The 14950-nt window shown below is 31.4% G+C and overlaps 1 protein-coding gene across 1 annotated transcript in view; it reads left to right on the top strand.

The window, feature by feature from the left end:
* The window catches only part of LOC129946008 (ankyrin-3-like), a 46300-nt gene that overhangs the window by 917 nt on the left and 30433 nt on the right, over window positions 1-14950 (top strand). The window lies entirely within an intron of this gene.

The raw sequence follows: 14950 nt of genomic DNA, 5'->3' as shown, positions 1-14950 counted from the left end.
TTATTATGGAGAAAGAACATGGACAATTAATCATTCTTCTTTTATGTTTCCTTGTTTTTTGAATTATGTTCGAAGAATATCCTTAAAGTGTTATCGGGAGAATATTTAATTTTTCTTTAAAAGTGGGCACTCGTGAACTTTTAAATTCTACTAAAGTGTAGTAAATAAATAAACTTTATTGTTACTATTATTCATTAACTGGTAAGATACATAAATCAGACCAGTTATATAACGACTCTTAAAGGTTTAAGGACGTGAATCATAATTACTCCTGTATGGGAGACGAATGACATAATTGGAGAAGATTTAGTCAAGTCAAATTAATCTCTTCAAAACGAATTACGGATGCACATAAACCGGGTTTAAAATTAATATAATATAACTTCCCATTAGTATCCGTATCATGTTGATGTTTAGTGTGTTGGACTCTCATACTAGAGGTCTTGGGTTCGATCCCCGCCTATGCCGACCGTCTAAAGTTTCTTTCATGGGTATTGCCTCTTGCGAGGAATTGACAAATTAACCGTTCGGATTCGGGTTAAAATTGTAGGTCATCTCCATCCCTGACAACGTTACTCCAACACAGGAATGGTTGAGATTTGTAAGTCACTAGGCCCTAGTTTTTAACGGACCGTTGCGCCACCAAATTTAAAAATAAATATTTGTTTGCAATTACGAAATTTAGTGTGTTCGGTCCTATTTAATAAATCAAAAAATTTAAAAAAACAGTAATTGTCACCTCGAATATTTTTTGGCCAACAAATTATTTTATCTCACAAAATTTTGAAATTTTTAACTCAAGAAAACATTGTGTGGATTTTTGAATGACGGTTGCATTGATGTTTCGCACCACTCACTCTGAAACAGCTACATGAAAGCCTTGTCGTAGTCCTCTGGCAGTTTCGAAGGTTTCTGATGAGTCTCTAGTCTCTACCAATTTTGACGCAGCAACGAGAATTCTAAAACGTCATCCTGATAAGTCGTATCGGTTTGGAAGGGATACCAAAACTTGACATGACACTGTCATAGGCTTCTTTAAAATCGATGAAAGAATAATGCGAATCGATGTTATATTCTAAGGTCTTCTCCAGGATCTGGCGTAGAGTGAAAATTTGGTCGAGGGTAGATTTTCCACACTGATAATGGCCAATAGGTTCATCTTTAAGTAGGCACTCAGGCGTTCACATAATACGCTAGACAGGATATGGATATTTTGGATATGCAGATGACTTCGACATTATGGGAAAAACCAAACGAGCAGTTACGGGTGTCTTTTACGGTTTCGAGTCTGAAGCGAACAAAATGGGTCTTGGGTTATTAACAGGACAAAATTAAGTTTTTTACTGTCACCGAATTGAGTCATTTCAAATCGTAGACTCGGTCAGAACGTGACCATTGATTGGTATAACTTCGAGATGGTAAATGAATGTATCTATCTAGTAACTGCTGTTAACTCTGCATTAATGACATCAGTGCTAAAATCAAACTTAGATTTACTCTTGGTAATCGCTGTTTCAATTGAGGAATAAGACCCTATCGGAAAGTACCAAGGGAATACTGTACAAAACCTTAACCATCCAAGTCTTACTGTATGGTGCAGAAGTATGGACTCTTTACGAGGTGGATAAAGGATCCCTTGATATCTTCTAGAGGGAGGTTGAACATACGATAAATGGACCCGTTTGCTTCGACAGGCAAAATAATATCTGGCGGAGAAGAAAAAAGTTGGCTTCAAACTATTTTCATCATAGAGATAATATTGTCTTCGACATTCAGTAATTTTTTTAGAAAAATCCAACAGTCACTTTTTTTTATAAAAAATTAGTTCTACAAAAAATGGTGCACAACATTTATAAGAATTGATTTTAGTTACCTTTTTAGAAAAATTCAACTAACATTTATTTAAGAAAACACGAAAACCTGCAAAAACAACTTAAAACTGATTATTGACAGACGGCATGGGAAAGTATTAGTCGCCAGTTATAGCTAACAGTAGTTTTCATCATTGAAAACAAACATTCGAATTTTCTTGGCAAGTCGTGTATAGCTATCATTAAAAATGTCTGTCACTGAAAAAAATTTCTGATTGAAAGGGGCCGTCAGTAAAACCCATCAGTAAAATTTTTATTTTTAGTTTTAGAACATGTTACACATTTATTTCTAGCAAAAGATTGATGCAATAGATGAATTCTGTATTCAATTATTTTTTTGTTAAAGAAACAATGCATTTAGAGTTTTATTTAATTTATAAATCCATTTTAATTTTTTTGATGATAAAATGTCGTTTTACTGAACACATTGTATATATATTTTCTATATATAGTAAATATATATACAATGCTGAAATAAAATTCCATTTCGTTTTACTGTTGGCGTTTCAATTTTGTACTGTTCCCATCACATCATTAAAAATTTTACTGATGAAAGGAACGTTGTTATAATCGAAAGAAAACAACATTTAATGACGTAAATTTACTGATTGCTATTAACGCTCATCAGTAAAACATTTCACATTCCTCCTGTTTCAAATTTTACTGATGGATTTTACTGATAGCTATAAGGTGCCAGTTATAGCTATCATCGGTTTTAATCTTTGAAAATAATCATTGGAATTTTCTTGACAGTCGTTTATAGCTTTCATTATAAGTTTCTGTCATCGAAAAATTTTTCCTGATTGAAAGCCCACCGAAAAATTTTTACTGATAGAAATCTGTGATTGGAATTGTGTCAAATTGGAACACAAATCAGTGGAGCGAATTGTTTCCCTTTTTTTAACCATAAAAGTATCAGCTGCTCAGGAAAATTAATTGCCGCCCGGAAAATAGAAAAATACATTTTTAGAGAAAAACAAATGTGAAACTAAACTTTTTTTCTCAACAAAAATTCTTTGTGTAATTTACTATCCAATAGCATATAATTTTCATTTCTAATCAAAGGGAAACAGCGTCAAATATCGATTACAAATTTTTCCGGATCGGTTCTAATGATAGCTATAACTGACCCCTAAAACATGACAGACTCAGATACCGCTTTAAATATCTTGAACTTGCTGCTATGTGCTATACTTTTGTTAGAAAAACAAATGTGACAACTTTAATGACCTCTCCATTATAGAACAATTCTTCTTTCGCTGAATTGCGGCCTCCTCCCCGTTTAAAAATCAAAATGTTTGGGCTTATTAAGATTCACCATCAACCTCCAAAGCTGAAAATGGTGATACAGGCGGTTTATCATTAAATGCAATTATTCAGATGATGCTGCCAAAAAAAACAATGTCGTCTTCAAACAGCAATGTTTTTATTATTTGTCCGGAACTTGACCGTTCATAGGTATAACTTCGAGGTGGTAAATTAATGTATCTATCTGCTTACTGCTGTTAACTCTGCAAATGACATCAGCGCTAAAATCAAACGTTCTCTTGCTGTTTCTTTGGCCTAAGTAAGAAATTGAGGAATAAGGCTATATGACGAAGTACCAAGGAAGCATTGTACAAAACCTTAACCATCCCAGTCTTACTGTGCGGTGGAGAAGCATGTACTCTTTTCCAGGTTGATAAAGGATTCCTTGATATCTTCGAGAGGAATGTTCTACATAGGATATATGGAACCGTTTTTGTCGACAGGCAAAATAATATCTGGCGAAGGAGGTACAATCACGAACTGAACGAGCTGTTCAGAGACATTTGCCACTGGTCAAAAAACTACGTTTTTAACGACTAAGATGGCAAGGGAATGTAAAGCCAATGAACATCAAAGCATCCAGTACAGTGATCAAGTTGAGGTTGACACACACCGGCTTGGAGTTCGAAATTGGAGACAACAAGCGGGAGATTGAGTAAGCTGGCGGGATCTTTTACTTGAGTCCCAGGAGCACAATGCTCTGTAGCGCCAACTTAAGTAAAAGTAAAGTAAAGAAAATATTACTAAAAGTTCGTAAAAATTGACGACTTAAATATCTTTTTAAAAGTTAAATATATTGGCGCAAAATTTTAGACGATTTAGTACGATGTTAAATCATTTTTAGTATGATACTAGGTTAAAAAAAGGATTTTAATAATTTTAGACGAGTCTAGTATTGTACTATCTTCTTAACATTTTACTAAAGTTAAAATCACCAAATGGCTACTTTATCTTTTTAGTATCGTACTAAATCTGTATGACATATGTCATTTTTCTCAAATGTGACAGTGTTTTGAAATTGATAAATTGTGAAATAAATTTGTTTTGTTTTCAATGACGTCCAGTCGATACTCTAACAACTGTCATAAGATCTCTTTTTCAGAACGGTCGCAATTGGCAAATAAACCACGGCGAGTTATGAAAACAAAATTAATGAAAAAAGAAAATACAAATTCAATGTTGTCACTTTGACATTTGCAAAAATATTAAGGTATGTTTGTTTTGTTTGCTCTACAACCTGTCATTATTTAGATGTGTTCATATTTTTTTTTAATGAAATGGTTTTAGCATGATACTAGTTAGCAAAACAATAAAAAGTGTTTAAAATTAGTGAAAAGTTAGTAGATTACTATGTATAAAGTAAATTGTTAACTAGTATCGTTCTAAGGTCTTAATAATAGGTTGTTTAAAATTTTGCGCCATTGGCTTTAAACTAATTTCATCTTATAGACAATATTGTCTTCGACATTCAGTATTATTTTTTAGAAAAATCCAACTGTCACTTTTTTTATAAAAAATAAGCTCTACAAAAAATTTTACGCAAAATTTATAAGAAAACACGAAAACCTGCAAAAACAACGTAAAACTGATTATTGATAGACGGTATGGGAAGTTTTAGCAGGGCCGTCGATTTCCGGGACGGAAATGTCTCCATTTTTTTTTTTCAAAGTTCATGCCTATTGATATGGTTCGTTCTAATTACAATTACGAATAGCATGAAATCGGTTGGAATTAACGGAAATTATTTATTTTACTAATTTTTTGTGTGCAAAAGGAACCGAAAAAAGTGTTAATCATTAAATCAATCTCACGGGTATCGTAGAAATGGATAGAAAATAATTCTACATGCGAGTAAACAGATTCCGAACAGAATCATACATTCAATTCGATATTGCCAACGACAGAATTATCCCCACTACCTGCATATAATTATGTCGGTCATTCTTTTACTTTTATATGTAATCTATTGAATTTTTGAATGGCTGGTTTAATATGCACACTTTGAAGTGATTTGATATCCTTCAAATCTTCAGTAAACAACTTATTCAAAATATTAATAAAATTTTTTGCGTGAAATTTTCCGGTTCGACGAAAACGAATCAAAAATTTCTTTCCCAGCAGAAACAAAAAATAGAAGAAAAGAAACTTTATAAAAACAGAAACTGTAATAAATACTTGGGTTTTGTTATAAGTTGCCGGGCCCCTTATTTTGACTTTAAACATTTTCAAAATAAAATAAATTTGAAATTTACGTTAATTTAAATAAGAAAAGCTCGAAACAATTTACTATAACTTTCTTTCAATAGTACAGAGTTGTCCAATTTTCGATTAAATATTAACAAAAATTTACGCCAATAATAATCAGGGACCGGATCGGCAAGCTTGACTAATAGATTGGTAGATAACATGCGAACAGAGGCCCAATTGCTAAAGCATGGTTTTAAATTTTCGGGCCCCTAAAATAAGTGGGAATAGGTACATACATGTATGTTGATGCTCAATATGGGTGTATCAATCAATAAATGAAGTGAGTTCGGAATCGGTAATATTTTTGGTAGGATTTAGTTTATTTGCAAAAATAATCAATTAACTCGACAATGGCAAACAATTCAAAATTTAATATTCTGGTGGTATTTATTCTTGCTGGTAAAAATAATTCTGCCAAATTTCAATAAATATACTCGAACTAATTTAAGGAATTTTATTTCTAAAATAATGTTGATACAAATTTCAAATTTATAAATAAAAATTGTATTGGTAGACCACTACCAAATTTGATTTCAAATCAAAAGTAAATCAACACGATGGAAATTAGAAATGGAAGCGTCGGTTTTTCAATATTTTTTATATGCATGAAACAAATAATTTTTTAATCTGGTTAACGGAAAACCTCAATATAATTTTATTGTTTCATTTTTGGTATGAGTTCAAATAATCTAAGTTTTGTGACATTGCACAATATTTTCAAGAATATAAAAATACGATGTTCTCATAAAATATTTTTTAATTATCGTTTGACTTAAAACATATTAGGTTACCCAGTGCTTTTGGAAAAAATGTCATTAAAATTCACACCAAACACATATTTATTTTAAGCATGAGCCATTTTCGTCTATGAAAAATAAAGGGGTTCATGGGAAATACAAATTTAACTTTAAGTTTAAAATATTCCATCGGAAACAAAATTCAAGCCGAAATAGTTTGGCATAACATTGCATAGGTTTTTTGTTCCAGGAATATTTATTTCAGGAATATACTTTCTAGTGAAAACAGTAGGGAATACAATTTTTTGGAAAGTTTTGGCTTTTTTAGTAGAAAGAAATATCCTTTTATAAAAAAATGCACGTGCCATCTTTTTGTGGTAAATTGTCATTAAACAACCAGTTATTCAATTTAAACTTTTCGATGTTAACTTGAAATGGAAAAGGCTAATAATTTTGAAATATAACGAATATAGTTTATTGTTATGGCTAAGAATTCAGCTTTAGTATGAAAATAAGGGTCTGCCATTATGTTTTAAAAATGACTTCAGGTAAGTGGTAGCCACGGCTGACTTGAATGAATTCCAGTATAAAGGGCCATATATTGCGACCACCGTTGGGACGCATGTCTGCAACATTGCGACATTTCTGACCTTTTATTGTTTAGTTTATTGGTGTTGACTGATTGTGATAGACTTGACCTTGCATCGTTTAACAGTCTTCTGAAATATAGGATAATATTTATTTTTATAATGAAATATAAAGGGAACTCCCATTAAAGTACATAGGCGCGGCCCAGTAAGTAAGTTTGGGGTCAAGTAAAAAGTTACTCTGAAATTTTTGTATATGTATGATCAGATCAATTCAAACTGTCTTTATTTTTGTAGATGTAATGAAGGTAATAACTGATTACAGAAGCCGAAGAATAGGCTGCGAAAGAAGTCAAATGTCAATTTTGACATTTCTGCCCTATTAAAAATGACCAGGTTCAGACAACATAATGAACTTCATTTGCAGTCAACTTCATTCTTTGAACGTAAATTTTGACCATGACAACTATTTTTTCTTTCAAGTGTCATGAATTTCAAATTCCGAACTTTACTTCGCAAACCACTACTTTATGTTCATAATATAAAAGCTACCAAAAACATTATTGTGTCAGGCAAGCTACAAGTCAATCACGATTTGTATTTTATATTGTAAAGAAATATTACTTATTTCTTTTCTAAACTGACAAGGAAATCATTTACAGAAAACATTAAATGGAGTTGTGCAGAAAATAAATAAATCATAGAGTAATAAAGTTCAGCTTTCAGTTGAATAAAAAAATATGATCAACTGTCATTTTGACAAAAATAGACTTGACTTGATAATTAGGGAGATTGTCTTGACTAACTTTCCAGTCAACTTTCCATTACAGTTGCCTTAATTAGAAGGTAATTTTTTGACAGCTGGCCAATCAGATGCCTTACTTTCAAGTCCTTTATGGCGTCTGAACCTGCCCAATTTCTTTCTTAACACATTAGTCGGATTTGAGATCTTAACGAAGTTTAACAAATTTGGATAAGATAAATTGAAGGTATGGTACCTGATATGGAATTAACCGTATTTTTTTGGAGAATTTTGTGATACATTTAAGTGGCAAGACGATATGTCTCAAAAGCGCCGAAAGATCATCTTTTAGCATTATTTTTCCTTGGAAATTTAAATTACTGTAGTATTAAGTGATTTTAGCTTGAGCACAATGCAAATAAAATAATCAGCCCTATAACTCCATCGTAATCGGAAACTTTTAGGAACCCATAAAAAAAACTATTGCAAATACGGTCGTAGTGTAAATATCATACAATTTTGCATTACGAACGGATTTTGTGATATTGTATTTCGGAATTTGTAAAAATTATTACTATGCTAAAATCGTTTTAAATTAAAAAGAAGAAATTAATAGATTTAATCCATTAAATTATCATATCTTACTGTAGATTGTATGTTTTTAAATTTTCAACATAAGAAAGCTAGTGGCTACGTAGTCAAAAGTCAGCTTGCTTTGTGAAAGCAAAATTACCCTACAATGACTGTGTTCAATCTCATGTTGGATAGGGTATCTTGGATAGGTGGATACCTTGTTGAACGAGTTGGATAGCTGTATTGAGATAGATGTCAAAAAATAAAAACAACTTTCAGCTATTCACAAAAAGCAGAGAAACATTTAAGATTTGAAGTCAAAATTGTTGTAAGATAAAACATTCAGTTGATAATTCAACTGATTTGTTGGACGTAGTAAATTGGTCATCTACAAAACGAGAACAAAATAAGTCAATTTTGAAGTTTAAAAAAATTATTACCTTCTAAAATTCGGAGGCAAATAGCTTCTTTATCGTCTATTATGTATAGAACATTCTCAAATACAACTTTAAATAACATTTTGTATCTTTTTGTTTACCAAAAAATACAAAATGCTGAAATCAATTTTCAAGTTTCTTGAAATTCAACCATGTGTTGATTCAGCTGTTTTGACAGCTACCTACATACCCCAGAAATTCTTGGAAACCTTTGGATTCCTTTTTTGACATCTCAGCTGTTTTTTATCAGCTGTTATTTTACACGTAAAACACTAACAAAAAGGTATCCGGATAAAAAATCTGTCTGAGATTGAACGCAGCCAATGATGGTCAATCTGGAACTGTCATATTAATTGCAAATCCAGATACATAAAATAAGAAACACTTGTGTTTTCAGAACTTTAAATACTTTTGTTTTGTTTTTAAATTCGATTAAATGAAATAGGAGATTTAATTTGACTGATTTATATTTAAATACCGAAAGATTAATTTCATTTTTAATTATTGTGCCCTTACCGAACAGCTGATTGTGAAACGTCAAAATTAGTGTGCACTCACTTTGTAGCTGAAAATTGTACACTACATCGGAGGGGAAATTCCAACTCATTTTGTAGCCAATGAGACTGCCTTGACTACGTAGCCGCTAGCTTAGTGAATGCTTTCTTTCGTGTTAGGCTCGATTCATTTGTCAATTGGTTTTTTAGGGTTACCAACCATTTTAACACAAATTAAGGCATTGTAAAACATTGTTTTTCATAAAATGTCAACACGATTATGTTAAGAAAACGTTTTTAACTTCTCATAGGAAGTTATTGTTATGGGTCCGATTTGTCAAATTGAAAATTTTGGTATTTCTCGACGTTTCAAGGTCCCTTGAGTCGAAAAAAAAAGATTTAGAAGATGTCTGCACGTGCGTGTGTGCGTACGTTTGTACATCCGTACGTTTGCGACGTTTTGGTAGAGATATCGACTTCAAATAAATGTTGTTATACAGATAATAATGCAGAAAAATGGAGAAAGGGCTCTTAAAAAATTGCGTGGGTGTTTTTTTTTAATATAGCAGTTTGAATAAAAGTTGAAAATTTTGGTTAACCCTAAATATCTTACGAACCAAAAACGCTAGAGACTTGAATTAAATTTTATATAATATATTGTAATGTTATATCAAAGAGGTATATTTTTTGAAAAAAAATCCATTTAACTGTTTTTTTATAAATAAAAAAAAAACTGAAACAAAATTGTCATCTCCAAAATTTTACGACTACAATATGATTTCATCTCCAAAACAATTTTGTGCAACGAAGCATAATGTTTTTGACAGCTGATAAAATTTTAAGAAAGATCGAATTGGCAGTAATAAAAGTTAGTAAAAATTGATTTTCGACACAAATAACTTTTCAAAACTTTGAGACATTGACTTTAAACTAATTTAATTTCTTAAAAATGTGTTATTAAAATTAAGTACTATTTTAAGAAAAATCGAATTGATAGCTTTTTACAAACAAATAAAAACCTACAAAATAATTAACAAATCAAAAAATCAAATGGGGTGGCGCAACAGTACGTTGTGAACCAGGGACTAGTGACTTACAACTCTCAACCATTCCTGTGTGCGAGTACTGTTGTCAGGAATGGAAGGGACCTACAATTTTAGGCCGAATCCGAACGGCTAGTTTGAGAAAGCACTTTTTCATGACAAGAATTACTCTTGAAGGATTTGTCAATTCCTCGCAAGAGGCAGTACCCGCGAAAATTAATTTTTTTAAATTAAGCATTAAGGTGGCACAGGCAGGGATTGAACCCAAGTCCCCTTGCATGACAGTCCAACCCACTAACCATCATGCTATGGGTACTACTTAATAATTAACAAAAGTAGGTAAAAATTTATTTCCGACTTAAATAAAAAAAGCATTTCTAAAAGTTCGTAAAAAATGATTTTCGACTCAAATAGCTTTTCAAAAATTAAAAATATTGGTTTCAAACATATTTTATCTCACATAAAATATTGTTTTCAATGTTCAGTGAATTTTTGATAAAAATCCAACAGTCCTTTTTATCATAAAAAAATAAAATCTACAAAAAAACAGTAAGAACATTTGGTAAAAATGATGTTCGGTTCTCGATATCACGTGAACAATAGAAGAATTGTATTTGTTTATATAAGAAATAAAAACTTTTAAAAAATAAAAATGGAACAAAATTGGTTAATTGATAAAAATTGGTTAACGACTAAAACATCTCGTTACCAAAAATATCTTGTTATTAATTTAAATTTTTTTTTAAATAATTCAATTGACAAATTTTTAAAGACAAATCAACAGACTGGATGGGAAGTTATCAGTGTGGGTCGCATCCCAGCCTGTTTTTTCTTTTTCGAAACAAATAATGACATTATGGCAACCCTGTTTGCTCATTTAAAAAAATACATACCCTTCTTCTCCAATAAACAGAAGCAAAAATAAATTTCAAGCTTACAAAAACAAATATTTGTCAACTTTGTCTTTTGTAAAGTTTAAGAATTCTCTTTTTATGACATACAAAAACCAACTTTCTGTGGCCAGTTATTTTTTTTTCATAGGAACATTGTATGTCTTATAGTAGCAAAGAGCAATCAAATATGGCCGCACGACCACGTCCTGCTGTCCCAAATCCTTTCGCCTACACCTTCTTATACTGAATTCCAGATTTGTAACGAGAAAGATCAAAACAACACCTACCACTTTTATTTATTAAAACCATTCATTTTTTAAACGACCATAACTACCATCATCAATGCCAACTTCCGGAACAGGACAACGAACACCATCTTTTCTCAGCTTTTCAATTCTGATTCAAAAGAACCCACTAGCAGCAAAACAATGACAATGACCACAACATTTTGCTCTCGACACTGCATTGCGTGCATTCATATTTTTGTTTCTAGGAACCAGAACCAAAACCAAAACCAAGAAACTTTATTTATTTCTTATATCACGAATGTGCTGCCATATTTACCATTTACCACACCACCCTTTTGTACTCTGCTGCCAGCATTTAATCATGTTGCAAAAATAAAGAACAACAACAATACCAAATAATGTCGTTCGTGTGGCATTGTGCATAGAAATGACATCATCCCTTTTATGTAAAGACAGAAATGCGCATGCCTTGAAATGGGACATGCTGTCTGCGAACATTATGCGAATGCGAGAAATATCCTTAGAACACTGAAAAGGATAAGCGGCTATTTTTCTTCCGCCCAGTCTGAATTTAACTTTAATAAAAGTATGTGCTACGATTAAAAACTAGAAACATAGGAAAAAAATATATCTATTTAAACAAAATTTAAGACAATTTACAAAACATAATTTTTATCTACACATATTTAATTAACAAACATAGGAATAAACTTTTATTAAAATTATAAAATTATAAAACAATGTGTGAAAATTTTACCGGATTCCTTCAATTTTGTATTATTCAATAAACCCACAATCGAATAAGTTCTTGTTCTTGGAAATTCAGAAAATCAAGTTGTGAAATTAAAAATGGTTACCGAAAGTGGAGCTCAGGTGAGAAACGAAAAAGCCAAAACAAGAAAGAAAACAAAAGTTTAAAATTATTATTATTTCGTTTGTTGAAATTGTTTTTCTCTTTGAAAAGAATATCAGTTTTCAAAAATCTTTGCTGCAGAAGAAAATTTAGTCTGCGAAATGGCGTCCATGGGTTAAATCGATAAATTCTAAAGGGTGGTAATTGGTAACTTCTACAAAATGCAGCAAAAGAATCAATTTAACCATTAAAAACTCTTGAGAAGCTGTTTTCAATTAAAAAGAAAAAAAAAACTATGAAAATTATTTGATTTTTTAAGTTCTAAAAATTGTATGGAGGTTTTGAAAATGTCATAAACATTTCTTTGGGTGGGGCACAGTGGCTATGTAAAATCTAAACCAGAGAAAAAGTACCTAAAATGAAATAATTTCATAACATGATTGTTGTACCTGTGCAGTTACATGAATATTGAGTTACGACTTTTATGACCAATTTGAAAAAGTTTATGTCATACAAATCGAAATTATTCAATTTTTGTTACCACTGTATATGTTTCTTTGGTCGGGTGAACAGTCGAAGGATAAAGTTAAGTTATTGTAAACTATTTATCCACGACAACCGTTTCTGGGGGCAAAAACCTCTTCCCATATATATACTATGAAATTATTGACTCGGAAAACACTTAAGGTGTGAGAGAAAATAATGTTAAGGGTGTCATTTGATTTGATTGGGGATAATTTCAACTCCTTTTGGAAACTTGATTAATGTGCTTCGTGCAACTATAATGACGTGAGTAAGGTCGAACGCGAAATTAAATGGTCAAAAATTTCACAATTATTTAAAACCCAAAGTTATCAAAGGGCCGAATCTACTGCAGTTTGTCCGTAGTAGTTTTTCTTGTCCTCATTTTTCATCAGGAATATTCATAGAGCGAAAAATTTGCGAAAATGTTGAGAGTTTAACTTAATTTTCTCATAGTTGATATAATGAAAATGGAAATGTAATTTTCGTACACGAGTTCAAAAGAGACAAACGATGAAGAGAGAAAGAGAGTGAGAGAGAAGCCTTTAATGCGCATTCACCAAATTGGATATGAGTTTAGGTAATTGATATCACCTTTTTCTTTGACATTTGTTATTATTTCCTTGTGAAAATAGGTACTTTCCCACACATATTTGCACTGTTCTTGTCATTTTAACTCAATTCTTTGTCTGTGAAATATTTTGACTTTAAGATAGTGATAAATTGCCTTGAAGTAGGAATTGACATTCTTATGTGTGGACTTCAATTTTGGAAAGGCGGGTTAGAAGTATTTTCTTTTTTTTTTTAAATAATAGTTGAAGGTGTTAAGAACTTTGGGATTATTTTGTTTAAGAAATTTAACATTCCATTTTTTGTTTTATTTCGTGATTCGTTTTGATGAATTATTATTTTAATTACCAGCAGCAATATCTTATGATCAAAATCTGGGATCTCATCACGCAAATTATCTGACGACAATCGTCTAAGCGATAGCCGAGAACGATGTCGTGCTTTACGTGTGCTGTCAAGTCTGCTCTTATGTCGTCTATCGTTCTTGCAGAATTAAATTGACAGACGCTGAATAAACGAAACTGTTTGATAAATTCAAATTTTCATCGATTTTTACAAAATTGTTTTATTTTTCAATGAGTATTGACAGCAAATTGTGAATATTTGTCAGAAATTTCAACTTACGAAACATGCCTTACATTGTACTGTTATAATGTTTGTTTTTATTTCTGACATTGATATCGCAATACATTGGGCAGGTTCAGACGACATTAGGGACTTGAAAGTTTGGCAAGTTTCTAGTATCTGAAAAAAACTGCATTCCAATTAAGACAACTTAAATGAAAAGTTAACTGGAAAGTTAGTCAAGAAAAATCTCACTAACTATAAAATCAAGTCTATTTCTGTCAAAATTACAGTTGATAATATTTTTTCATTCAACTGAAAGCTGAACTTTATTGCTCTATGATTTATTTACTTTCTGCACAACTTCGTTTATTGCTTTCTGTAAAAGGGGTTCTTGTCAATTTGGAAAAACAATAATTAATATTTCTTTACAATACAAAATATAAATCGTGATGGACTTGGAGCTTGCTTGAGGAGTGTTTTGTAGACAATAATGTTTTAAGTAGTTTTTGTATTTTGAACTTAAAGTAAAGGTTTGAGAAGTCAACCTCTGAATTTGAAATGTAAGACACTTGATAAACTAACTAGTTGCCTATGTCAAAATTTAAGTTCAAAGAATGAAGTTGACTGCAAATGAAGTCCCTTATGTAGTTTGAACCTGCCCATTGTGTTTTTGTTACTGTTCGTTCTTTGGTTCTGTCGAAAATGTAAGTTTCCGATTGAAATACAATTCTTCGTTTTGAAATGGCTTTTGGAAAAACAAATGTGTCCCACACACATTCCACAGCTAGGAAAAATTAAAATGTATGTGAAATCAACAGTGTGTGAACCATTATTTGTTCTTTGGTCTTTGTGTCGGGTTTTCGACTGCCCATTTATTCCACGAAGGACCAATTTTGTTCTTCTAAAATTTTAGTGGCGTTTTGGAGGATTGTTTTAAAAGTACTTTGGGCAAAAGAAATTCCAAAATCGGTCCAGTTAGCCACTGATATTCACCTCCACCTAGGTTCTGCAAAGTTGCTCCAAGTCTAAGCATTTGAGGGATGTATGTTGACCGCTATCCGTCACATAAATTTATCATTTTTTAAACTTCAAAAAAAGTTTCATGATAAAGTTAAAACGGTTGAATAAAACTGTTAAAAAAGTTTTTGAGAAAAAAACATACACATTATTTAATTCATATATAGACATCTTTTAAATTACTTCTTTTGACATTCTCGACGTTTCAAGGTCCATAGAATCTACATTAAATGTTTTTAGA

This window comes from Eupeodes corollae, chromosome 2, assembly GCF_945859685.1.
Source record: "Eupeodes corollae chromosome 2, idEupCoro1.1, whole genome shotgun sequence".
In the NCBI taxonomy this organism is placed as follows: domain Eukaryota; kingdom Metazoa; phylum Arthropoda; class Insecta; order Diptera; family Syrphidae; genus Eupeodes; species Eupeodes corollae.
Note: the sequence above shows the minus strand (reverse complement) of the source record. Positions and strands in the feature narration are given on the sequence as shown.